At 42.8% G+C, this 26,912-nt stretch overlaps 1 protein-coding gene across 1 annotated transcript in view; it reads right to left on the bottom strand.

Moving 5' to 3' along the window:
• The window catches only part of thrab (thyroid hormone receptor alpha b), a 140,128-nt gene that overhangs the window by 58,851 nt on the left and 54,365 nt on the right, over positions 1 to 26,912 (bottom strand). The window contains exon 3 of the mRNA XM_084567361.1: positions 26,374 to 26,452. The gene's annotated coding sequence lies outside the window, so the exon portion shown is untranslated. The remainder of the gene's footprint in view (positions 1 to 26,373; positions 26,453 to 26,912) is intronic.

A 26,912-nucleotide genomic window follows, 5' to 3' on the forward strand; every position in this document is an offset into this window, starting at 1 on the left:
TGTTCAAATTTCCTCTCCTTTTAATAACTGCATCTTAATTTAAACTTTCCACTGCATGTCTTTGCCTCTTATTGAACACTATGAACTATGAATGTCTTTGTTTGAATGGCGTGACTTGCTTCACTTCACTGTCTTCCCTCATTCAGTATTTTGCACTGTATCATTTTTGCCCGCAGAAAAAAAAAGTTAAAAATATTCTTTATCAGCATCTGCAACCATTCAAAAGCTACTAAAATCATACATTGAGTGTAAACAACATTAAAACAAGTACAAGTGTTCTCGTGTCGCTTGTTTGGGACCATGCTGCCCCTGCGTCTGTTCAGATGTAGATACTAAAAGGGCCCATTATGCTGCAGCCACAGCCCTCCGCTAACAGCTGCACCCAAAGACAAACAGGCCGCTTCAGCAGCCTTATCACAAACAGCAGGCCTGTGCCAGCTGCCTGGAGCTCATGTGGCCTATCATTAGACTAATGGGCAGTCGATTAATGTTAACATGCCAGCAGAGCTCATATCGGTGAGATCTACAGGTCGGTGCAGAGCCATTAATAACATAATTGACTGGCAGGCGTTTTGTCCGCCGGTCTTCTATCCTTCCTTTGTGATCTTTTCTTAATCATGCACCAATCTGTCTTCCTTTTCCTTTGTCTGTCATGATTACACTTCATGAATTAAACTGAGGCGACCCAGGGCAGATTCTTTTTTTCATCCTTTTACATAGAGCATCTCAGATTTCTGTGTCGTTTCATGTTACTGTCACCCCTCCCTGATGCTGAGAAATAGAAACACGATATACAGAAAAATGCTGCTTGAGGACAAATCAAAAGTATAACATAACATGTTATACAAATGTATGACAACTGCAACACACCCTCCGTCCATATCCGGCTCTCCCTGCCTGCACAGAAAACGGATACCATGAGACTTGATTAGGTTATTTCACATAACGCATGATTGAGTTTATCCACTGCACAGGGCTTTGTTTTGCGCTACAGACTCACAGTTTCTGGAGGTCGCATACAGCAGCAAATTAGGGCCAAGAAAGAAAGCTGTGATTAAAAATAAACCACATGGGTTGTGAAGGTGCTATTCTAGCTGTGATGTTTTTGAGTCAGCCTTTCAAAAACAAAGGATTCATGATCAATTATTTTTTAATCACAACATCGATTCACACCCATCGCATGTTTATATGACAACAATTCCGCTATGTTTAAATTAGCAGGAAGATATCCGGCGTCAAACCAAGCACCCCCTTTCCCTCTTACGGTTTTACAGAATTAATTCACACAGGTAAATCAGGTTTCCTAAAGAGAACTATGATTAGAGTTTATAATGTCCTCAGGCTGCTCAAAAGTGAAGCCAAAGCAAGTAGAGCCCCCCCTGGTGGCTGGTTGCAGTATGAGTCATAAGCTCCACCTCCTCCATGTTAGTGGACGGGACTTGGGTCAAACTAAAACACTAAAATACACGTCAAATTTTATTTATTTTTTTTCAAGGATGGTTGCTGCGCAGACTCTGGACTCGCAAGATGGCGCTGCCCGCATCCCCGAGAAAATAGCGTCAGTTTGGCCAATGCGAGGAAGTGGGGACATGGTGTGTATATTTATATACAGTCTATGGTCTGCACAGTATATAGTGTTTTGTTTAAATTAGTCATTTACATTGTGAGAAGCACTAAGACTCACATTTCAGTAATGGTCACATTTATTTTTCAACCTTCCTGATAAAAATATAATTATGATAAAAAATAAAATATGTTAATGAAGGTTTGTGGTTTCTGTGCACCTAAGTCTACAGTGAAATATCTCATACTGCCGTGACATTTCCCCAGAGAATAAACCCTAATGATGTCTGAACAGGATGTAAAGGCGTGAAATTTGATGCAGAAATTCATGTTCATCAGAATGAACTTCAGGCATCATTGGGTCGACATTTCCACTGGCCTCAGCTGCACTTTGTGCTAATATTAGCACGCCAAGCTAAGATGATGTCGGTGGCTAACGTTAAACCTGGTAGTCATTATCATGTTAGCAATGGTCATTAAGACTGTTCTTCTAAATTCACATCTGGCTCGGCGCGCTATGCTTCCATACTGCATTGCTCAAGCCTTTAAGAACTCATATCCATTTATCCACATTTCTTTTTCCGCTGCAGACTAAAAAAAAAAAAAAAAGGCAGCTCATACATCCCTCTGGGTTCTCGAAGCCCTCCCACGCCACATGAGATGTATAATCCTTTCTTCTGGCTCAGTCCCTAATGGGAGGGTCTTGAAGGCAACCTAATCAAATACTCCAACTTGTGTTGGACACACACTTTGGCTCTCCGTGATTGTTTTCTTTTGGTTTACCTTCTGGGCTGTGTTTGGAGAGTAAGACGTCTGCAGTATCCCAGCAGTCCACTCCAGTTTGACGCAAGCAGTACATTTCTGCTTGCGTCAAACTCCATGTAATTTAACTCCTTCACTCATCAGTATCCTCTTGTGTATGTAATTTTAAAACATTTCAGACTTTAGTCTTGCTTTCAAATATAATTAATAGTGCTTCATGTTAGAAAAATGCCATTAGCATTCATCATAATAAACGTTCCCCTGACCTCCATTTGGGAGCCAAAACTTTGCACAACTGTTGTAAATATACTTTTCTATGGATGCTGAGAGGAAATAGCAACCTACTGTGGCAATATCCCCGCTTAAGAGGATTGGGAATTCAAACCAGGCAGTTTGTGCTGAATAAAATATCACAGCCAGAGGGGTCCTGTGTTGGTCGATTGCTCAGCTCTCTGCACAGAGGTGTGGCGGTGGGAGTCTGCATGTGAGACAGAGCCAGGAGGCATAGTGCTCGCTTTTTAATGTCAGCGGGAGAAGGGCAGATGGTGAAAATGTGACAGTGTGAGAGGAAGGTGTATAGCAGCAATGGGCTGAGCATCAAAATCGTTGAGATTTTATCATTTAACAAGAAGTAAAACGCAGTTTCATTTTTATCTCAACAAGGTTGCAAAGCACAGAGGCCGCTTGTTTTATCTTCCACAAGTCTTGGAAAGATGCTCTAGCACATCTGGTAATCGGCTTGAAGTCTGACACCTTTTTGCTCAAGCTGTCTTTCATTTAAGTGCATTCTCATAACCGAGCATTAAATCATAGGCCAGCACGTATGAACAATACACAGATGGACACCTGTCAAAAAGAATCGCATTAGACAAACGTGGTTTCATTCATTAAAACAGGAATGTGCTGTTCGTGCCAACTCAGACTGCATGACACTCTGATAGCGACTGATAGTTACTGTCATTTCCGTCTCGTGGTTTAGAAATAAATAACCCCTTGGTTTCTTTGTCACAACACAGAAGTTGTTAAATGATCATTTCCGAGCCGTATCAAGATTGAACTGTTTCCTCTGCTCTGACTAACAAGGGCGCCCTAAAAACGACAATGACATAGAGAGAATAAAACAAGTCTGGACCAGCACAATTCATTCCTATCATACATGCCACAGTATCAGCCTATTGAAACCATACACCTGTCTGCCACAACATTAAAACCACTGACAGGAGAAGTGAATAGCATTGACCATCTTGTGACAATTCAATGTTCTGCTGGGAAACTTTTGGACCTGGCATTCGTGTGGATGTTACTTAGACATGTAGCACCCACCTAGACCAGACCAGGCACCCCCACCCCATAGCAATGACACTCCTTGATGCCAGCAGGACGCAGCCTGACACAGGCACACACACAAAAACGGTTTAACTCAAAAAACATGAAAAACAGCACAAGGTGTTGACCTGGCCTCCAAACTGATCAAGTATCTGTGGGCTGATCCACAGAGGCCCCTCCCCTCAACCCATAGGACCCAAAGGCCCCCCACTAACAACATTCTGTTGCCAGACACCACAGGACACCCTCAGAAGGCCCATGTCCGCTAAGTGACTCTAGTCTTTGGTCCGGGTTCTAAGCGTTAGAAATCCAGGTAAAATAACCAAGTCATAAGGGCTGTCAAGTGCCAGTCAAATTTTCAAGGTTATTTGATGATATGAAAATAAACTCTGCAAGGCAACTGCATTTTATTTCTCTTCACGGTTTCATTAAAGTCAAACAGGACAGTTAAAGTAGCTTTAACATCAAGTGGGCCGCAACTGGCCACAATTTATTCCTACCTTACTGCTCAAATTTGTCACTTTGAATAGAATCTGTAAGGCCGTTGCTTTTTTTCTCTTTGTGGATTTTGCAAAAGTACAAACTGAAAAGTATGAAATTAGAGTTTTGCATCCAATGTGAGCATTTAACTGACCATTTTCAAGCCTGAGGGCGAATGACAGGAAATGGCTAACCGCCCCAGCTAAAAAGCAGTAGGTGTTTATTCACTAAATAAAATCTTTTTGTAGCGTTGGCATTACCGAGGGCAAATATGAACAAGTAAGGATTGTGTGAGCAGGTAAATGAAGTTGCGCTTTGTCTAAATGAACTTTCATTAAACATTCCCTTTTATGTTTGCACTACTCCTATTTTGCATTCCAAGAGTTCTATTGAAAGAGCAAAATATCTAAGTGTCCGTAGATGTGCAGCGCTGGGCTGAATTAATGATAGGGAGAGAGTGTGTTTGAACATGATTATTAATGGAGTGCCAGGAGCAACATGACAAATTTAACTTGTTTCACTTTTGAATTAAAGTATTGGCAGCTTATGCAGACAGACCTTTCTTTCGTCAAATGTTGAGTGACATCCAATTATCAACCAGCGCAATCTGCAATACTTTTGTTTTCTGATGTGCAGAAAGTTTTTCTTGGAGAGTTTTTATCTTTGCTGTTTAATTGGACTGTAAAGCAAACCTGTGGTCTTTGATCTCATTGAAGTTTCGTCCGGCCTTTGAATGTGGCACCCCTTTGGGGATGTTATTTACCGAGCGTTTGAACGTCTATGCATTATTTGTGAGGCTGATATAATGATTACAGTGTTCTCTCAGTGCCTCCAGCCAGTGAACCGTCGCCCCGTTCCCTGCATCAATCCAGGATTTCAAAATAAAAGGTGGGGAAATGTTCAACTGCAATACAGACAACAACCCTGTATACACTCAGAGCACAGAAATAGAGTAAATGCATGACGTGTTTTCATAAAAAATACAAATGTCACCGTAGAAAAGCGCAAGATTCCTGCAAGGTTGCACATAACTCAGCTGATCAATTTTGATGTCTTTTTATTTGTTTTCATAAAACTCCCAGAACAAGACTCGGGCCCAAGCAGAGTGACTCATAATCGCGGCGCTCAAGGCTTTTCTACAACTAAACAGGCAGTCTAAACAGATAACCTACATAACACATTCATCTGTCACACCCTCACCACACACAATCGCATGAGGTAGCACAGGAGACGGGCTGGCTGCGCTGGCTTCTCGGCGCTGTTAACTAACAGAAGCAGACATGCATGGCTGATGTCAGATGGGAAACATTAAATAGAAAGGGACCTCAGGGGACCGAGAAACAGGACTGGAGCCGTCCTGCTTCTGTTTCGGTCCCTCAGCAAGTCTGAAAGGAACACGTGTGTGTTCTCGTTTTTATTAAGCTGCGGGGGCCAAACTCTTGTGGAATACTAACGTTGTGGAGCCATTTTTCTGGGCCACACAACTTTTAGAGGGTTAAAATCTGTGAAGACTTGGTTTTAGGGTAAAGGTTATAATTAGGTTAGGGGCTTACTTGAGATGGGTAGGGTTAGGTAAGTGCTAGGGAATGCATTATGTCAATTGAAAGTCCTTTCATACATGATGTTTTTATGTGTGCATGTGTGTCCCTTCACTGACCTCTGCATGCTGCAGCTAATCACATTGTATAATTACATTGCTTATAAGTCAAAACCCCAGGGTCATCTTCATTAACTGTCACGCTGCCTGTTTTTGGTGAATGGACACGTGTCGTTATCGTGCCATTTTTAATTAATAGCATTAACCGATGCCGTCCGAAGCCGTGCGGCGCTTGTGAGCATCAAGGTCTATCGCCTAATAGCCGTGTCTGATAATGAATACGACGTTGCTTATGGGGTGGATTTTTCCATTATGACGGTCGTGACAACCGCCAGCGGTTTATTAGGGCGAGGTGACGGGTTAGCTGTGCATATCTATGTCACCTCTAACAGGATGTTCAAGAATTAAGAAGTTAACAAATAAGGAAAATTAGATTAGATGTTCTGCCTGAAGTAGCACATTTGTAAGGGCACGGTGTTAATCAGAACTAGGAAAATGTAAAGCAGGCGGCACAGTGATGTGGTGGTTAGCACTGATGCCTCCCAGCAAAAAGGTTCTGGGTTCGAATCCGTCGGCCAACTGGGGCCTTTCTGTGTGGAGTTTGCATGTTCTCCTTGTGTATGCGTGGGTTCTCTCGGGGTACTCCGGCTTCCTCCCACCGTCCAAAGACATGCTTGTTCATTGGTGATTCTAAATTGGCCGTAGGTGTGAGTGTGAATGGTTGTCTGTTTCTCTGTGTTAGCCCTGCGACAGACTGGCAACCTGTCCAGGGTGTACCCCGCCTCTCGCCCAATGACAGCTGGGACAGGCTCCAGCACCCCTGCGTCCCTCCAGAGGACAAGCAGTTACAGAAAATGAATGATGTGTATGGTGTCCCGTAATAAACGCAGAGGTGAAATGTGTTCATATTAAGATTGTAAATTTTGTCCATGTAAATATCTGTTGTATTCTGAGGTGTGATCTCTGACCTGAGTGTTTCCAATTCGACTCCCTCTAACCTATCTATGTGCGGCTTTAACCACCTGTCATGTGCCTTTGTGCAGCATTTACATAACGTGCTAACCGCAGAGCTTATAAAACTGAAAGCTCCCGTACATATTCCTGAAATGCTTCCAATAAACACCCTCTCTGCATATTCTATTGCTGCTGTCGTATTTCCACTCTCCTACAGGAGCACGTTTGCTTCTTACGCATATGCGAGGAGACAAGCAATTTTGCTCCTTGTTTATCTTAATCAGTGTTTCCCATACATTGATTTATTTGCCGTCTACATCAACACTGGCCGCCGTGTATTGATTTTCTATTTCCATTTCAGTGTTTAAAACGGGTAAAATCTTGTTTCTACGTGCAAAGTATTGATCTGCTCTGCCCAACTCTCGCCTTCTCTGTCAACACATTGACAGCGGAGTTGTGTGTGTGCTCGGTCGGAATCCAAAAATCATCACGCACCGGAGGCAGAGTTGCCAGTTGTGTCACGTAATGATTGTATTTGTGCAGTAATCTTTCCCTCTGTACGATCAATAATGTCCGCTAGTCTTGGGACACTTATTGTTTTGTAATCAGTCTTCTTCCTCTGATGTTTTATGTCAGCTGGAAAAGGGATTTGAGGATAATGATTTAATTTGGCCAAAACTGGTGCAGTCAAACTAACACTGATAAGCTAGCCTAGAGCCAACTCTTCAAAAAAAGCAAAAATACTTAAAATGATTACAGAGTCTTCATTTGGGTTGGCCCATCAGATTCTATTTGCGCAACAACAATATGTTTGCTCCTAGTGTAGACGGGGAAATTTAGAAATAAGTTTGGAGTTGTCGAGGTTATCACGCTGCACATACAGTAGCTGCTGGTCAATACTGCCTGCGCAAGAGATTATGTCAACTATGAATGTTTGTTCCATCACTCACACACATGAATTGTGAAGAGAAGATTCAAAAGGCTGTGTCCTGAGATCCCTGGAAATCTAAAAAGAAATGTAACCAGGTAGCTAAAGCAGTACGAGGGGATCCCAGTGTTTCCCGCCTTTTTTTTTTTTTTGACAATTTCTTTTGTTTGTCTTAATAAAAGCCCCTAATTATGATGCTATCCCAGCTATTATTTAAAATATTTATACAGTATATGACACATAACATAAGAACATGCGTTTTGTATCAATTCATCTTTAAATTTCTGTAATAACGCACCTATTGGATTTAGCGCCAAACAGCAGCAACCTGTGCTGTTCAGACAGGAATACGAGACAAAATGCTGTTGAGACGTGACTTTCTAGGAACAAATGTATGTTATATTAAGTTAAGTATCAGCCAATAAATATAACTTATAGTAAACAGTTGAATTTCGATTTTGCTAGCTAGCGCATATAAAGTTAAGCTAGTTCACGTTACGTCTGGAGTTGCTTACTTCGAGTTTTGACCGACTCTCTTTAAATAACCGTAAATCTGGTCTAAAAAAATCAAGAGCACAAACATCAGGTTTTAAAAAGTGCCGGTAACGTACATTACACCCGGGCGGGCCCCCATAGCATTAACATTGTATGGGAAACACTGGGATCCAACAGAGATAGCTGCAGCAAATGAAGATATACAGTATATATAGGGCCAGCAGGGTCATCAGGATTGGTTGACACTTTCACACCAAGCAAAGACCCCTCTGGGACAACAACAGACCAGCTATACCAACTATAGCGAGCAGGCTATAAAACTAATAGCACACTCTTTGTACTGCTACTGGAAATTTAAGCACAGACTCTCACTTCTATGTCCAAAACAAGTTTTTCCATTATGTGCAGCCATTACACCTCGGCCATGTTTGTGTGCACCGGTTCCAGTTAATTGAAAGTCCTGCTGGGCCCGAGGCGGCGCTGGTGTTGGTTTACCGCTTCTATTGATTCCGTATTAAACTACCGCACTTTCTGCCACAGAGGCTGCAAACTGAAACGCATTTTTTTTTAACAGCGTGAGAGGCAAATACAACGGGAAGAAAAAGTGTGAGCTGGTTGGGATCGTTGAAAAAAAAAAAAGCAAAAGAGAGAGAAGAGGAAAGTATTTACAGTGGATTCACAGCTGAGCCATTAAACCAAAGCTATTAAATCAATTTCCTCTAATCTGGACAGGGCCAACCCAGGGCAGGAAATGCCAGACAATAAGCTTCTCAAGGGAAAACCAGAAAACCGGCCATTGTGCCTGCAAACAGAGCATAAACTGAAGATCTGATTTAATAAAACTGCCTTGTTTTGTTGTTTGTTTGTTTTTTTTTTCTACTGCCGGAGAAGGCGCCCGATCTTTCATTCCCTAGTTTTGCCCACACTGTGCGGTACGAGGCACTAGCGAATCACACACCTCATCACTAAAGAGCATGCCTGAATAACACAGGAGCCAATTTAATACAGTACTGACAGGTAGGCTATTAGCAGCGTGGTTTGTGCAACATATATTATGCAAATGTGGGTGTTGTCTCTACTATATTTTTAATGGTTATTCATCTCCTGTTTTGAAAAGGGTTTCATATGAGCCAAGAAAATGTCTTTATAAGCAAAAAAACTTTCAGAAAAATAATACACCGAACTGACAAAACATTCAGGGAACAGACGGGAAGAGTAGAGTCTCAGTTTTAAAAAGTCTTAGATGCCAGGATGCAGAGAAACAACAGGAGGGTTTAAACATCACTGCTTCATTTCAAGTCTGAAACTGGCAGCAAATCAGAAGATACAGAGCAATTTGATTTAATCTGAGTTGCTGAGGCAGCGTAGGGTAACCTTTTTTTGTCATTATGAGGCAGGTTAGATGTCTTCATTACCAATTAATCCAACCTGGATTTATCTTCAAAGACAATTTATCTTTCCTAAAAGTTTGCTGCTTTCACACTGTGCTCCAATTTCGCGCAGATTCATCCCTAAGATCGCATATCCTCCTCACGGAATCTGGGCCACCTCACTTACGCTGCAGTTTTGTAAGTCCTTTGTTATGCTGATGCAGACGTCACATTGGCCGGCACCTGCAGTAATAGTGCGACACTATTCTGGCAGGACGATAATGGCCCCCGTCATTCAATCTTCTCCCGGGACAACTGAGGACGTTGGGTTGCTTACGAGGCCTTTCGTGCGTTTGTGTGTCTGTAGGGGATGTGCCTCTATCCTGTGTCGGTCCATTAGCTCACAATCGAGGAGTGCGGGGTGAACGTCTGACGGTACTCGGCTGTGAAGCGACTACATTTTACGCCCACTATTTTCGATATTTTCCTTCCTGCCTCTGCATCCATGTGCATTTTAGTATCCGTGCATGTGCCCAGTCCAAGCTGTTTTATTATGTCATTGTGTCTGCAACTGCAGGGATCGCATTAAATGAAATGCAGAGGTTGCACTCTGGCTCTATAAACAGCTCCTCTTCTTCCCATCCCAATGTGCAATCCTTTCAGTTCCCTTGTTGCCACAACAACACGTGCTCCAAACCACAACTTCCTGGTGAAGCTGCGAGGCGATTGGCTGAAAGCGGCACATACCCCCGACACGCCTACGCTGAAATGCTTACTGAGGTTTCTGGCACTAGCTGCTGCTGGCCTTCCTGCAGAAGCAATCGGAGTGCTGCAACTCTGTAATGCGACTGTACGCTCACACACTCCTTCCGTAGACATTAATAAAAAAAAAAAAAAACACACACCAGTGCTAGAGTTATTAGCATTAGCGCATTAGCAAACATCAGTGCCGGGCAGCGCTGCAGAGGACGGCTGCCAAGAGTGACTGGCCGTGTCAAAACACATCGCTCACACCTACACACTGTGTGCTTTTATTCCACTGGTACTTCATTGATAGACTCTCAGCAGCATGCTTCACAAGATGAGGTGCTGAACAGATAGGACACTCACCGTGATTCTAAAGTGGACCACTGATGTACAATTTCTTTAGGAAATTGAAGCCCAATCTAACAGGCTTAAGAGACTTTTTTTATTTATTTTTCTTCTAATTCAGAGTTTGCAGTATTTTTATAGTTTCTGTGGCTTTTCCAAGAGCCCGCCCTGTAAACCACAAACTTAGCCCACAGCGAGAACCTCATCCTGGGCCACCTATAAGGGCTTTCCAGCTACACACACCGCTTAGCCACTGCTGCATGACCAATGTGCATGTAGCCTAAATGACAGCCAAAAGCCTCTTTCACAGAGAAAGAGGGAGACAGTAAAATAAATATTGCCTTGTGACCTGCTAAAATTAGAAACCTAGCAATGAGGTCTGGGGACCCAATCCAGCTTGTTCTGCTTAGCTGTCTTTTATATGCACTGGAATTAAATTAAGTGAACGCAAAAACGCCGTTTTACAAGATGAGTAACAGCATATGGCTCGCACGGGGGGAATTCCAGCTCTGCCCTTCAGGCCAACTACACTGAAACACCAAAATAACCGTCACCTTGGAGCAAAATGTAAGAAAAACGCAGGATGGTTACATAAAACAAGTGAACCTGTTCTTAAGAGTTATTAAATCTATTTCTTGGCACTGAGAGCCGTTGCCGTAGCATTCCCTATGGAGAGGAATACAGTAACTAGAAACGCTGCTGATGGCTCAGCTTGTTTGCTTCCTTTAGCATTTTACATTCACTTATAGATCTAGGTTAAAGTTTAAGGCTATAATGCACCGAGCGGAACAAGAAGCCCTGCTGCCTCTCTGACCAAGAACCTCTCCAGGGGCGGTAATGCATTTCCCTTAAATCGTGGAGAGCGTATAGGTGGAAGGGAAGCAGAATGGAGCAGCGTGGCCGGGCAGTCATCGATTATGGTAATTAACAGAGAGGAAATGTGCCTTTTTTTTTTTTTTATTTATGCAGAGCTGCAGAGGGGAAACAGAGGAGAGGGGAAGCCGTGAAAAAGAGAGGCAGTTGTAACGGTATGCATCCTTGTGAAATAAGCAGAACATAAGTAGGTTTCTAGTGTATGGATGGAGCTGGCACTTCTCTGCATCACTTCTCTTTGTTTGAAATGACACAATTCCATCTCAGTTCACACGACATGGTGAGTTTGGTGCTAGGAAACAAAGTAGTGAACGGTGTTTCCTTGGGGGTAAACGTGAATTAACTCTTATCAGTCATTTCCACTGGCCGTCACCTCAATTGCATCCCCACAAAGTTGAAATTTGTTTAAAGTGGTACCCGCACACTTTGCATCACCAAAGGTTTTTTCTCCTATCATTGCTACAACTCCCTGAATTTCATTCAAACGTCACAGTCTTTTGTCAATGCGTTGCTTAAATTTACTTTAAAGCACTGTTGCTGGCTGCACTGAAAATGTCAAAACATTGCACAGTAGTTACAAGGCACAGCTTGTATCCACTGAGTCAAAGATCAGCTGCTAATATTCAGACGGCTGGAGCAGCGCTGCAAGCTCAAGGTCCAAACTTAAATCCCGCCAGCTTAGCTACATAAAGCCGCTTAAATAGCAGCATTTAACATATGCATCTATAAATGTGCAATTTTCTCCCATCCAAAACTCTAAATTTCATACTCCGTCCCCATCATAAAGCACACACCGCAGATTCGCACCACTGCCAACTGATATAAATATACATTTAACAAGTCTCAATGCCACTCTGTGCTTTATTTAATTATTTTTCTGGTTTGAGGACCTTGCTTTATTTCTTTAACTCATGGGCGTCCAAGGCTGCTCTGAGCCCAAGAGAACGGAAAAGAGGAAAAACAAGAGGAGTCGTCGGAGGCGAGGCGTCTAGCTCCATAAAAATCTGTCTCTTGGGGGGTTTTTGTGCGTGCATAATGGTGGTAATTAGCTGATCAAACAGATTGACACCGGACCAGCGTGTGTGGGCTCTAATAATATGGATCATTAGCTATATTGTTTGGGTGGATGGTGTTTGTGCATGTAGCAGATATAGCTGAACCTACTGCTGGATTTGACAACAAAAAATAAAAAGTAAAAAAGACATTTGTTCCTTTGTTCTGAACGCTGGCTGCAAAAAGGAACCTGGGGCACCTGATAGCTCGCCGGGATAAGCAGGGATAAACTGAGGCTACAGTCCTCACTGCTGCTACTACTACTTTCGCAACTGAAAGTACATGTACTGTAGATTTCTTCTAACAAAGACTGGATATCGTAGCTATGGTCCCAGTTGCAGCGTTAGAAGACAGGAATATAAAATCCAAAAATCACACTTGAATATACTTGCTACGTGGGGACTGACCAGACGCAGGCCTGCAAACAAAACCAGGCCCCAACTGCTAGTTAAAGAAACCAGGCTTTAACTTATGTAACGGCCCCAGACCAGGAGTAAGGTTCTACCTCCCACTGTATCCCCCTCTGCGGGATAAAAGTCCTCTCTGAACGTGTTTCATCTGCCCCCTTGGCCGCCACATCCCACATCCCACATCCTTCTAATGACATTTACGACCTGACTGATGGGACAATGGCCAGGCTGCTGCTTGTGTTCGTGAGTGGTCGTTTGATCAGCCAAGGCCCACCCTGTGCGTCCTCAGACGTTAAAAGCGGTGGCGAAGGCCAGGTGAAATTACTGTACATACACAGCGCCGCCTAGAAGTGTTTGCGCCAATCAGAATGTTGTACAAAACATGGCTAAAAACATCAGCAGACCTTCGGGTCCAATTAGGGGATCCAATTAAAACAAAAGCAAACAAATGAAGCGTGTGTGCATTTATTTATTCAAGAAGATAAATCGTTTGTACATATCCGAGAGTTGCAAAAGCATGTGAACCCTTGTTTTCAGTCTCTGGTGTGAACTTTATTGCAGCAATAACAGCAACTAAATAATTCCGGTAACTGCTGACCAATCATCTGCAGCGGCTTGCAAGAAACAAATACACAAGTATAATATTTTAGTTTCATCTGTATAATTTAGTAGCTTTACAATGATTCCTTTATGTTATTACCCAAATGTATACATTTAATCCGAGTGTGAATATTTATAATCTGTCACAGCCAAGGTCCTGGGGGTTTATACAGCGCGTAGAAGGAACACACAAGCTCATGCTAAATCACTTGCACATATAGCAGGGAGCAAAAACACACATATGCAATGCGAGCGAGTCACTTTTCTGGATCTTCTCCAAGCGCCGCGCTCCTAATAGGCAAGCTGAACAGCATTAGCGCGCTTCTGTTTGTGGGCGACGGGCCCGTGAGGAGGAGCGAGACGAGCCAAAGATAAGCAGAGGGAGGATGAGGACGAGTCATTACACTTGACACAGTCACAGCAGGACAGAGAGAGATAGAGAGAGAGAGAGAGAGAGAGAGAGGCTTATTTGTTTCAGTTCATTATCTGATGTGCTCAGAGAGATGGGTTTCTGATGACAGCCCGAGCTTCTGACCTCGGAGACATTTTAAAAGGAAAAGCAAGTCAAAACAAACAATAATTACCACATGATGAATTATCAGCGAGGATTCTGGCAGGTGGTAAAGCCTCATGAAGCTTCCACTATAATTGGTCTGCAATTACAGACAGATTGATACCCTCTTAGTAGCAGATAATGCCATGCTTCCTTCATTTGGGCATGTTGTGATGCTCTATATTCTTCTAACTGTCAACAAACCTCACAAAAAGAGAAAAAACAAGAAGGAATTGATCCCACTAACCACTGTAGGTTCAAAGCTTGGTACATCTCATCGCTCTGAGCTCCATCGCTGAGCCACCGTGCACCATCCTGCTGCAGTACATACTCATTAGAGCAGTGGTTCCCAACCCTTTTTTCCTTGAAGCCCATATTACTTGTTAAGAAAAGCTGAGCACCCTCAGCTCGCACACAAAATCTGTAGTTTGCGCACACAAGCATCAAGTTTGTCATTACACTACATGATGTTTGAGTCACTTTTTGATCCAGAACTGTCATTAGCTAGCTTCCCGCCACACATGGTGCAGTATAGTCCTGGACCAAAGCTTAAATAACTCCTTACTTGTCTTTTTTCATGTAGACAAAAATGACGTCATCCATACTCTTCTGTTCCTCTGACATGTTTCATTCATTAAAACAGTGATTTTTCCGGCTCTATGGAAAACGAGAGTGAGCCGGGGTGAGCTTGCCAGGTAGCCGCTAGCTAATTTGATGAGACAGATCGAGAGCCGAGAGGTCGCAGAGGTGTGGCTCGTGCTTGAAGCCAGCCCAGCTTCCCACGCCTACAATCTTTTTGCGGTTGAACGTTGGTCTGGAATCGCCGAGAACTGATTAGGTGGCGTCAAAAATCTGTTGGGCCAATCAAATCGTTTGGACGGGCAGTTCTGCGGCGATGGACAGAAGAGTAAAAGCGGCATAGCCCTACACGTCGACTCTGCGTAGCTGAATTTGTTTAGAACAAAATGGCAGCCGTTGGAAAAGCAAGCTGTTTAGAGTCCGCCAATGTGTCTGCTGTAAAATATATAGGCAAAGAAATAGCGTTGAAACCCATATGGTCGAGCCATTTACTCGCTGGACAAATGGAACAAATCGCTTGTATGTGCACCCATACTTGGCCGACGAAGCTGATTTACATTTACATTATTTTTGACAACCTCAAACCAGAGAATTTTATTCCGTGGCTGAAAATAGTGCCCAACAGCTGCACTACTGTTTGACCAACTTCTGCTTAAAGCTACAGCCGTTTTGCAACATGAAACCTGCCCTTTATAAAAATTAAACTATATATATATATATATATATATATATATATATATATAAAATTACATACATATATATTATATTTATATTTGAGCCACTTTTAGACATCTTTAGTAGGAAGTTATGGGTTTAGGGTGCCACAGACAGGGAAGCAAAATGTGCTGAAACAGACTTATTTTGTTGCTGGTGGCGTTTTGGTTGGTCGGTTTTGGTTTTTCGGAAAAAATATTGTACCCCTCGCTCTCCAATTAAGGTTTGATGTCCCTCAAAAGTCCTAAATGAGGCGGCTTATGTCCAGATTTCAGTAACAGCAGTGCAGCAAGTACGTAAAACATGTAACCCTGAGCCCATCTTAATTTATATATAGTTTAGATGCCAGAGAGAGGAGAGATGCAGCGAAGGTACTGCTGCTAGTGGCTAACATAACAGCTCATTAATCCTAACATGGTCTGGAAATAGAAGGCAAAAAAAAAAAAAAAAAACCCCGAAGAGCATCTAGGAGGGGTGCAAATGGGCGAGCTGACATCCACAAATACAAATCAAAATGCCACAGGGAAAATGAATGAGTCTGGTCTTAAAACACCACATAACAGGGCCTCACTTGTGTTTGACAGCTGCAAATAACTATGTTCACTCAAAAACATCAGCAGCAGCGGCAACGAAGTGCAGCGGTCAGCTGCACGGTCGGGACTGTGTACTTTCAGCGCTAATGTATTCGATCTCGCATTTAGCCTGTCGGAGCGAGAAAAAAAAAAAAAAAAAAAAAGCGCTCACTTCAGTCACCACGAGAATGCAGGCTGGCCACACAGAACGCACTCTATCCCAGTCTGGAGCCACTGTGTTTGCCAGGGAACCATTTCCCCCCGAGCCACTGGCAAATAGTCTCTGAGCGTTCGGTGGGTGGGTGGGCGGCTGGCGGGGGAGCAGTGATCAATGAGCTGTGGACAGGGTGGCAGCAGACAGTTAGTTAGTTCAGCTGATAATGTTATGACAGAGAGCAGCAAAGACACTTCCAGGACGATGAAGCCTCTGTGAGCTCCCTGGAGGAACGACGGTTAAAGCTAAATGGTAAACATGGCACCACTGCTGCTGGCAATAAGCCCTCCTACCGGGGCTCCAACCTGTGTGTAATTAAATTATAATTTTGACAAGGCTTCATATTTTATTTTTAGCCACTTTTGTGTCACACATTATGTGAAGAATTCATTTTGGACAACCCCCAACCCTTTGGCTTGTAACCTACTTGAAATCAAGTTCAGTCTACTTGTGACCTTTCATTATTATCTCCTTTATATCGACAAATCTGTTTCCCTTTCAGGGCAATTTAAAGGCCATAAAGAGGTGCACGTGTCCAGAATCTCTCAAGCAAATCAAGAGATATTAATTCGCTTCCATTGACTTAAAGTTCTATTATCTTTGCATGTGGGAGTGTGTCATGACACCAACTTGGTGGCTTTTACCTGCCATTACTGTGCAATCCTTCACAGGCATGTGTGTGTTCTGCACAGTTGTGTGAAAAAGAGAGGAGAGTGGCAGAAACACCATGTGGTGCCCTCTCAACAATTCTGCTGAGAGTGAGTGGGATGAGGAACAGCCAGCAGTGAAACTGGGATTTTCTAATGAGGAAATGTTTTTGTGTATCGACCGCTTCTCTGTCAGAGGTTAGTTGGAGGAGCTAAATGGGAGGAATGCTAGCCTGTTCCCGGGATGGGGCGGACCAGAGTTTACCTGTCATACATTTTCCGAAAACAAATTCCCCTGAACCTGCGAAGGTGGTCATTACGGGCAAGTCAAGCCTGTGTGTGTGCCTGTTCAAGGGAGCATGTGAGGTGAGTCGAAACATCAGTCATCACTAATTTTCTTGGATTAAAAAGACCGAGCAGGTGCGCCGTGTAACCAATTATAGAGAGAACATGGGCTTTTTTTTAACCCTAAAACTCAGGTCCGGACATTACTGCTTTGTGTTAGTGTACACAAATGAAGAAATATTAAGGGCTTCTTTGGTCAAACTAGGAGTTCAAACTTTTAAAGTCCTCATAAAATACAAAAAGGTGTTTTAAATATGTATTTCTGTGCCGTGCGTCCCCGACACGCCATTATCCGACCAAACATTCAGAAAAAAAGTTGTTGTAGTTATTCTTCATGGCATTTTAAAGTTTGTCTTTTCATGGAAAATTATTAAAAATGTTAGCGACTCATCCCGTACTAGGGGGCGTGTACTAATTTTGCATCCAATGAAAAGCTTTCTCAAGATTTCAAGTGCCACCCCAGCTGCTCAGGGCACTGGAGCTGACAAGGCAGAGCAGACTAGACCTTTGGATCGGGGGATGGTTTCCCTCGTTCTGTTTTTACAGTGCACTCACAGATTCTGAAAAGAGCACTCTGCTAGTCATTTCATGGACACTTTAAGACCACTTTTTAAGCTTTCTGAGAAAGAAGAGCGTACTATAATCATCACACAAAGAACACATCTAAACGTTGTTTGTGTAAATGTGCATTAAGCCACCTGTGGAGCTCCCAGCAGTAGACAGAAAAACACAAATGCTGAGGCATTATATGTATAATGGACTCCGGCCATTATGTATTTCCTCCTATACAATCAGAGCACAAACATCCCCTAACAAGAGCAGAATCCCAATAGCCTCATGCCACTAATTGCTGTCTTCTGAGCGATTTGCTATACATTTGCAGGGGTTGTTTGGGTAATTTGCTTCATTGCCAGCAACAGTACATCTGTCCTTTCACCAGACAGAACACAAGAAAGCACAAGACATATTTAGTGTAATTTTCCACTCACAGATTGCTTTTACTCAGGCAGAAAATATGTTACCCAAGGGCTTGGCAAAACCACCAGGCTCCATTTACAGACAAGTTAGACAGTACTGCCACAACATATTTATTCATGGATCACGGAATTATTTTATTTACTATAATGGTTGAAAATCAGAAAACAAAGACAGACAAAGACATCAATTACTGAGTGTTATGGCCACTGCCATTACTGCCCTTGTAATGGAAAGTCGCCTGCGATTGGGTCTGGGTCCTTTCTGCAGCTCGGACTGATTGGTGTGCCATCCAAGCATAGGCCTCGGCTTGCCCAGGCAACTAGACACCCTCTAGTCTGGCCTTAGCACTGCGCCTTCTAGTTGTGTCACTTCATCACCGAAAACAATAAACCTTCACAAAAACCATTTACATCTGGTTTAATGTTGCTTCCGTGTTCCCCGAGTAGAGCTGGTTCATAACACTGAGGATAAAAAATAGGGATGCAATGGCGCAATGTTGTAATCGATGTAGCGCCTTTCATGGAACACTTACATGCACTCCCTAATTATAATAACCGAAAAAGCCAAAACATTGGCAAAAGTGTTGGAATTCTTTAAACAGCAGCCCAATATGATTCACACTTTGAAAAAAAAGAAATGGCCCACTACAGCAGCTCAACCGCTATGTCTCAACGGACAAGATCCATCGGCTTTTCCATCACTACTTGGACTATTACAGTGAGTTTTGTCTGATTGTTGGTTGGTAGTCAGTGCCAGTGAGTTGTCGTAGTGTCCTCTTCTGTTTAATTTCTGACAACAACTCAACTCAGACTCTTTAGTACAGATGCTAATGGCTAATACGCTAATGCTGCTTTCCGGTGCATTTCCAAGTTGTAAGCAGTTTGTGTCTCTTTTCATATTAACCTATGAAACCTATGATTTCCATTAACATTCCGCTCTAAGTGGGCGGAAGCAACTGCATTTCCAATTACAATTGGCACAAGCCATTAAACTTTAATCATACTCAGCACTATCTATGCTAATTAATGGCAGAATATATTAAAGAACACTTTTTCAAATTGGCCCTGCGCTAATTAGGAAGGTGCAACTTTTGTGTATAACGGTATCACTGGGTGAAAGTTAAAAGTTTCCTCATTGACAGACTTCACATTAAAACAAATTGTTAGGAGGAAGGGTTTGAATAAACAGTTTGGTGGTAAATTGAACAATGATTATCTAATATTAATCATCATCAATTAATCAACAAATGAATCGTAAAAAATCATAGACAGATTATGCGATTGAAAAAATAATCCTTTGCAGGAGCCGGAAATAAAAACGCAGCAAAACCAACGCTGTGTGGCCAGTGAACTCCATTTCCACTCAGTGTGACAATAATGTGGACTGACACGCTGCCACTGCAGGCATGATATTAAAATCCAGGCTGAGACATTCAGAAACAGCCTGGAAAAAATAAAAAATAAAAAAATAAAAAGCAGCTATTGTTTTGTGCAGAACGTTGTGTCAAGACTTCAGACTGGATTTGGCTAAGACAGGAACCTAATACTAAAACTCTAAAATACCAGAATCAGTGAGGACTAATGTAAAAGTCACTGAATTGTGAAGAGGAACAGGATAAATTGTAAGAAGGATTAGTCTTACTTGGGCTACTGTGCTAGAGATTAATTCACTGGGCTGAGTGCATCTAAAAGCTTAACTTTACTTTGTTCTAATGTATGTCAAAAGGGTCGATAGGTGAAATGTGATAATTTAAAAAAAATTAAATCTGCCCTAGTTTTTTCATTATTATTGATTCTAAAGGCTGCTACATAATCCGCGAAACGTTTCTCGCTTCAATGGTTGCAAGAACGAAGTGACTTTGCTTTGTTCTCGCAGCCCTCGTTTGGGAGTTCAGCTTGTTCTCGACACATCAACCAGGCAGAACTTTGTTCTCGTGTGGCGTCCGGTAACTATTCTGTGATTGGTCATAAACTGGGGAGTGGGCGTGGCTAATGTGGAAAAGCGAAAATGCTAGCGGCCACTCCGGGAGATCCCAGATGCAAATATTCGCAGTGTGACCGCGTAGAGATTGGTATACAGTGTGTGGGTGCATGCTGAATGAACGGTCGTGATCCGACGGACGCGGCCGTCAAAGCGACTGTCCAACATCCAAAAATAATAGGAAAAGTGCCTCCCGTTGTCCGTCTCTCCCACAATGCTTAGCACATGTGACGTATGCTTCAGAGGGAGGACACCATGAGGACTTCCCTGCAGTTCGGGACTCCAGAGTTTCTCGTGAAGTATAACTGACCTGGCCAAAATGAACTTTTTTCTTGTTCTCGCAGCCCTAGGAGCAAGAACTAATTTGTAACAGCCATGTAACAGCCTTAAGTCAAAACTATGGCGTCCAAGTAGCTAGGGATTATTCTGCTTCACTCATTTATTATCACTTAACTTCTATTAGCCTAACATTTAATGGTGAGTATTGGCATGTTTTAAAGTTAGCACCTGTAGCACAGGTCTTTGAAGTTATTTGACGTGATTAATAAGAACTGGGAACGAGGCAACATCAGTCAGCAGAAGCCTGACAGGCAACAGACACAAGCAGTCGGGTGATCAGACAGGTTCTGAACAGCCCCCAGGTTAGTCACACTCGTTAAACCTAAGGCTGTGTTCAAACATTTCGTTTTTTGTTTTTTAAAGCCGTCAGTGTCTGTTTTAAGGAGTGCACTGTGTTTTCAGAAAACACAAAGGCAGCTTTTTGCTCAGTGTGTCTGAAATTGGACTCGAACTCGGGCTGATCCCGGCACAGCTCTGTCTGCTTTCCAGCTGTAGTCGGTCCAACGAGGCGAACTTCAGACTCTTGCTCGGTCTTAAGTATGTACTGAATTGCATGTCTTCCAAATGTAGCTTCTGCGCTAAATTATGGTTAGCACCATACTGTGCCCGCCCCGTACACACCCACAAGCGTCTGGGAAAACCAACATCTTCCTCCCTTTCAGCTTTGAAGGCCAGCGTGAGATCCAGTAGTTTCAGCATTTTGCATCGCGGAAATATTGCCTTTGTTGTAAGAAAAGATGTCCTCGCCCGAGTTTTAGAACAAGCGCTGCCGACGATTTTCATCCAAAACTATGTTACACGTAGTACAACATAAAATTTGCACTGGAACTGTAAAGTTTCAATAAGCTGGTTGAACTGCCTACTTCTTTAAAACTTCTCTGACCATGTGTCTTCTTACTGTGTCATTGTAAACAGAAATGAGTGATTATTAAATAAGATCTGCATTGTAAACGGCTGGAATTTTCCTTTAAGCTTCCTTTAAGAACTTTGCATGTTCTAGCATGCTTTCTAGCCCAGAAAATAAAGAAAAGGTAAGAGTGTGTGACCGAGTATACCAGATGTTCTTTCATCAGGAAAAGCAAGGCAAATTTAACACAAGGCACTTTAGAGAGTAAAAGTCAGACGTAATAAAAGCCAGATTTCCTCATTTCTAGTTTGGTTACTTCTTCTCTTTGTTCAAACAGAAATGATTTTCAATAAGAGGTGCTCTGTTCCAACACGGACTGCTGACGGTCACATTATATATCACTTGATTTTTCCAATTTCACTTCTGCTGCTGACATGACCGACTCCTGGGCTTCGTACAAAATGCACTACGAAATGTGCATGCCACACAGTTTGTACACATGTGTGCATATGAAGTGTATGCACTGTAGCAGCTATGTCAGCAACGGCCCTGTGGCAGCAGGTGGGATTTATGAGGTGCTAAGAATGCTTGCCTGTAGCACTGTGACTGGAGACTGATCCCACCTCCTCGTCTCCCCATGGCCCTGCCTAACACCTCGCCTGACTCCTACTTAAAGACACACAGACATACATTCACATGAATGCACGGCTGCATATGTACGTACAGTACCCCCCTCTGCACACACATATGCGCACATCAACCCCTGAACCTTAAAGTGTGAGCCCAAAGTCTGCACCACCCCGACTCCAGCTCCGACAGACTAACTTCCTGGGGCTAAACACACCTTCTAAAATGTCCTGCTCAGCCTGTTCCTTTGCCTTCAACAATTTTCCTTCCCCACTGACTATATCTCCATGACACTTATTCTGGCCTTTGTCTAACCCACAGGCGCGGAGATACTGCACTGAGGGGGTCGCTGAGATAGAAAAGACCATCTTGAAAAAGCTTTGAAAGGTTACCGCCGCAGTCAGTGACGAGGGAGCACATTTCACAGCTTTTACAAGCTTCATGAATCTTCTCCTTTTACTGGAGGACATTGAAGATGCTCTCATGTCTGACAGAAAGTGTAGGGTTGCATTTTCTCTGACTGCTGCAAATTATTCTTTAGCTTAAGAGAGCAAGTAAACACACGCAGTATATGAAATGATTACTTATCTTAAGACACTATATTAATGTTCTCTCTTGGCCTATCTTTTTAGTATGTAAACATGACAGTTTTTGTTGTTGAAATCTAGGTGTGGCATTAAGCCAATAATCCAATGAATCAGTATTTCCCTGTGCAACTTGGACTTCTGTTTTTTAAACAGACTGTGTCACCCATTTCCCGAAAGGTGGTTTTGAAGCTCAGTGTGGTGAGTCTGGTGGTCGCCATCTTGGCAGTGTCTGACTCCACCTAACTCCTGGCTAATTCAAAAATAATTTAGCCATGTTTTATAAAAACTCTCCCCCGTACAATTGTCACAAATGGAAAAAATGGCCATCGAGACCAAAACAGTTTTTTTCTGCTGTAAATTTGGATATTTTTAACTTGGAGGCCTGTGGGGACTGATTTGATTTTTGGAGAGAGCCTCAAGTGGACATTTGAGTTTTTCACTTTACAGTCCCAGATGCTGCCACTTAAAAAATATCATAGCTGAAAATGTGCTGTGCAAGAAGAAACCTTCAGTCAAAGCAACTGTTAGTCTGGTCAAACCAGGTCACTAACCTCTCTGACGTCTAGGGTCAACACCCTGGAAGCATCGTGCCCATTTACAAGACTGGAAAACATATAGAGGAGTAATCGTGGCTACGTTACCACCTCGTACCCCATCGCAGGCGACAATGTGGCACTCATAATCACAGCAGCACACAAGAGGGGGTGCAAATGACAACACATTTTGCTCATGGGTAATAAGACTATTGTTATGAAGATTGACAGCAAGAGCCAGTAACCACTTTCACCATGAGACTCCCTCAAATAGTCATTGTCCTATATTCCTGAAATCACCACTCCACAAAAGCAGTTATAAAAGGCTCACTCTAATGTCACAACAGTGTGTTGTCTTGCGACTGACATCCTCTTTGGTTGGCTATGAGCTCTCTGTCATTAAAGGCATTCTCAACAAACATCTGTCCAAACAACTCTGGGGGTTATTCAGTCTCACTCGGTCCGAGCTGCTATGCATTATCTGCCTCCGCTGCTTCCCTAATGCTGCAGGGACTTAGAGCGGGATTAAACTGCAATTATGCGCTTCCCATTTCTCTCCAGCTGTGTGTGGAGAGGAGAGGAGAGGAGAGGAGAGGAGAGGAGAGGAGAGGAGAGGAGAGGAGGAGACTGTGCGAGGCACAAATTCAAAGGTTTTGTTCAAAGTCACAGTCGTTTCAAACCAAAATGAGTATATGGTGCTCCATCATCTTAACTGTCACGCGGTTACTTAAAATATCTGTTTGCGTGTTTCCAGTGAGAAAAATGTCTTACTTATAAACAGCTGTGTCATCAGCAAGTGTAAGGCAAGTGTAAGCAATCTGCGCTACATGAACGGTAAAGTGCTTTCGTTGCTTTGTGTCAGTAGAGCGATGTGAGTATTTTTCATATAACTCTCAGGTATTCCAGTCACTTTCAAGCACAGCATCTAAATGATGGAAACTCAAATGCTCTGCATGCATTTTGCATCCTATACAGTTATGTTACTGCGCCAACTCAAAAGAAAGATGATGGTTTAAGTTCAATCTCGAGGGAAAATAAATCATCACAGGGACGTGATGCAAAACAGGTGTCAACCCCCGCCCCCGACAAATGAATATTTTTACAGAAAGGAATCTACAGTAATCAGTCACTCTGCACACTTGTTAATAATCCATTACGTGACATTAGCTGGCCCGGCAACACAACCGTTCATTGTGACCCAGCGTCAAATACCGGTAATGTAAGATTTGTTATTTCCTTTCTGGCTGAGAAGGGGCAGCTGCCTTTAACATGATAGCTCTGGCCCAATATTAACAAATACCACGGCTGAACAAAGAGAATGAAACGATTAAATGATGAAATAAATCAGCTGCGTCCAGCACTCGTCAAAGTGGTAACAACAGAAACAAGGCTCCAGAAAACCGGTAGACTTCACTCCCCTATTTGGCACGCTGCGGCTTCATGTGTCGCTCCAACACAAACGTATCTGAATCTTAATGAGCTGCAGCTGGAAAGAAAATACACCCAGCGATGAAAAGATAATTTTTCGTTGAGGAAAAAAAATAAAGAAATGTTTGAGCAGCTCAAAAATGTTTTTCACTCTAGAGCAGTTTCTTCAGATGTTTCTTTCAGGTTGCATGCACCTATAAATGTGTGTACACGTGTGCACCTCCACATCTCTAATGTTACGTATAGTAGCAAGGGAAGTAGGATTGAAAATACCATTACAGCATGTTGCTTGAGTTGGACTAATGATTTGAATATAAGAAATTACTTTTTTTACCTTTTGGGAGCAGATGAAACATGGGTAGAGTGTGCATGAGGCAGAGGAGACAGATCCATAATTAATAACCTTGAGCAATACCATATTTGGACGCGTTTGCTCTATAACTGAAAGAGTGTAAAGCAATGAAGTTTAATTTAACGAAGCAGCTAAAATCACTCGCTGAATACTCTTTCGTTCGGTATTGTTCTAGTACTTAAAGCCTGTACAAACAAGAAGTGACTAGCAGTAATGTGACGGATTTTACTGAAGCGATGCAAAGTGGGCGGGTACCAAGTTGAACTAACAGCCAGTGGGAACAATCGGTACAGTTGAGTGGCATTTGATGTAAACACAGAGCTCTGAAAACATTTATGTCAAGAAGACGCCGCCTACGCCTACTGTGATTCCCACCACTAAACTCCCCATGCTGGTAGTGGGCTTGGAGCATTGTGTTAACCCAAAATGGAGTAGTGGTGTCATTTTCTTTTTAAATAAGGTCAGTTTTAATTTTGTAGCATCAACAACAACCCAAATCATCTCAAGACACTTTTGCACAACTCGGAATCTGAAACCCCCCAAAAGAGGCCCCAAAAGAGCAAAAACTGAAGGATGGTGACAAAAAACTCTCTTTTAACAAAAAGAGCAGAACCCAATCATTTACTGTAGGAAACACTGGTCTTTGACTTTTTAACTACCACCAGATGCAGCATGCTGGCAGTGTCGGATAAATCCAAAAAGAAACATTTGGGGTAGTAACCATACAAGAGGGTGACCCAACACCTACTAGCGACCAACTATCAGCCACAAAGATATGGGTAACGAGCGAGGGTGCTTTCAATGTGGACAGGGCTTTAGGCTCAATCGGACTTTGTTCTACTGAGCTGCCAAGTCCTGTAAATCTCTGGTCCGACTGATTTGGAACTGTGTATTCAGACGTATAGCTCAGTGATAGGGTTGTAGTGAAGGTTATCAGTAAAGTTGATAAGTTGATCTGACAAACTTGTTAGCAAACACATTGTGCAGGATTTGCACACCCAACTGAAAGAGAGCAACGTCATCCTCCATTAGATGCCATGTTTGTGGCAATTCTATCAAATAATCACCCTCTTTTAGCTCTGTTTTTGGTCTCCGCCCACTACTGAGGGAAATATCTGATTCTTAACAAGCTAAATGTGTTCCTCAGCTAGTCTCTAGCTTAGTTTGTTTACTGCTTGATACGGGGCAGGTAGCCTGCAATGGGTCCAATAATTTCCAGTCGATGCTGACTGAAAATGGCAGACATAGTGAGATAGAACAACTACGGGTGATAACTTTGTAGGTTCACTGCTATGAGTGATCCCTTCACAATATCAAAAAAGAAATGGAAAGTGAGTGGTGCATCAGGTCAGTAGAAACAGCATCCTTTATCATCAGTGCAGCGACTGATCAGCGTGCGAGTGCAGGGAAAGTCGGCATATGATCAAACATCCTTCGTGACAAAACACTCTTGCAAGCGGAGAATGAGTTGCTGTACAAACAGCTCCGCGGCTCGCTGGGGGCAACGCTGTGTAGTCACATATGCTAAACATCTATATATTAAACGCACAAGACGACAGGGAAAACATGACCTACCAGTCATACTGTATATGTTTATGTGAGGTTAATGATCACTCCGGGCCTCCTGCGTTGTGTAGTCTGCCTTGTCTCCGTCCTAAAAGGAAATAAAAAGAGGATTGTTAGGGCGGTTGAAAAGCCAAGACTGATGGAGGAGAAAGGAGGGAAGGAAGACATATAGCGCATAAAAAAACAAACAAAGCCATACAGTACAAAGGCCAGTGACAACACCCACTCCCTTTTTCCCCTGTAACTCCCTCTGTCACCATTCCTTAATTTTCTTGCTCTGTTTCTTCTTTCCTTCTGTTTGTCTTTTCCTACCCATGCTGACTCCTTACCCTTTACCCTTCCTTCTTTTCAGTCCCCCTCTTTTCCTTCCTACTTTAAAAACCTTGTTTTCGTCCACTTTTACAGTGCACACTTCTCTCAGTCGTTCTCCTTGTGTTGACCTCGCGTTGCTTCAATAAACCTTTTAACTTAAATGCCTTTTTTGTCTCTCTTCTCCTTGTGTGTGACGCCTCTTTCTCTCCATCTTTGTCTTCCCTCACTTTTCTCTC

The sequence above is a fragment of the Chelon labrosus genome (genome assembly GCF_963514085.1).
Source record: "Chelon labrosus genome assembly, chromosome: 19".
Classification (NCBI taxonomy): domain Eukaryota; kingdom Metazoa; phylum Chordata; class Actinopteri; order Mugiliformes; family Mugilidae; genus Chelon; species Chelon labrosus.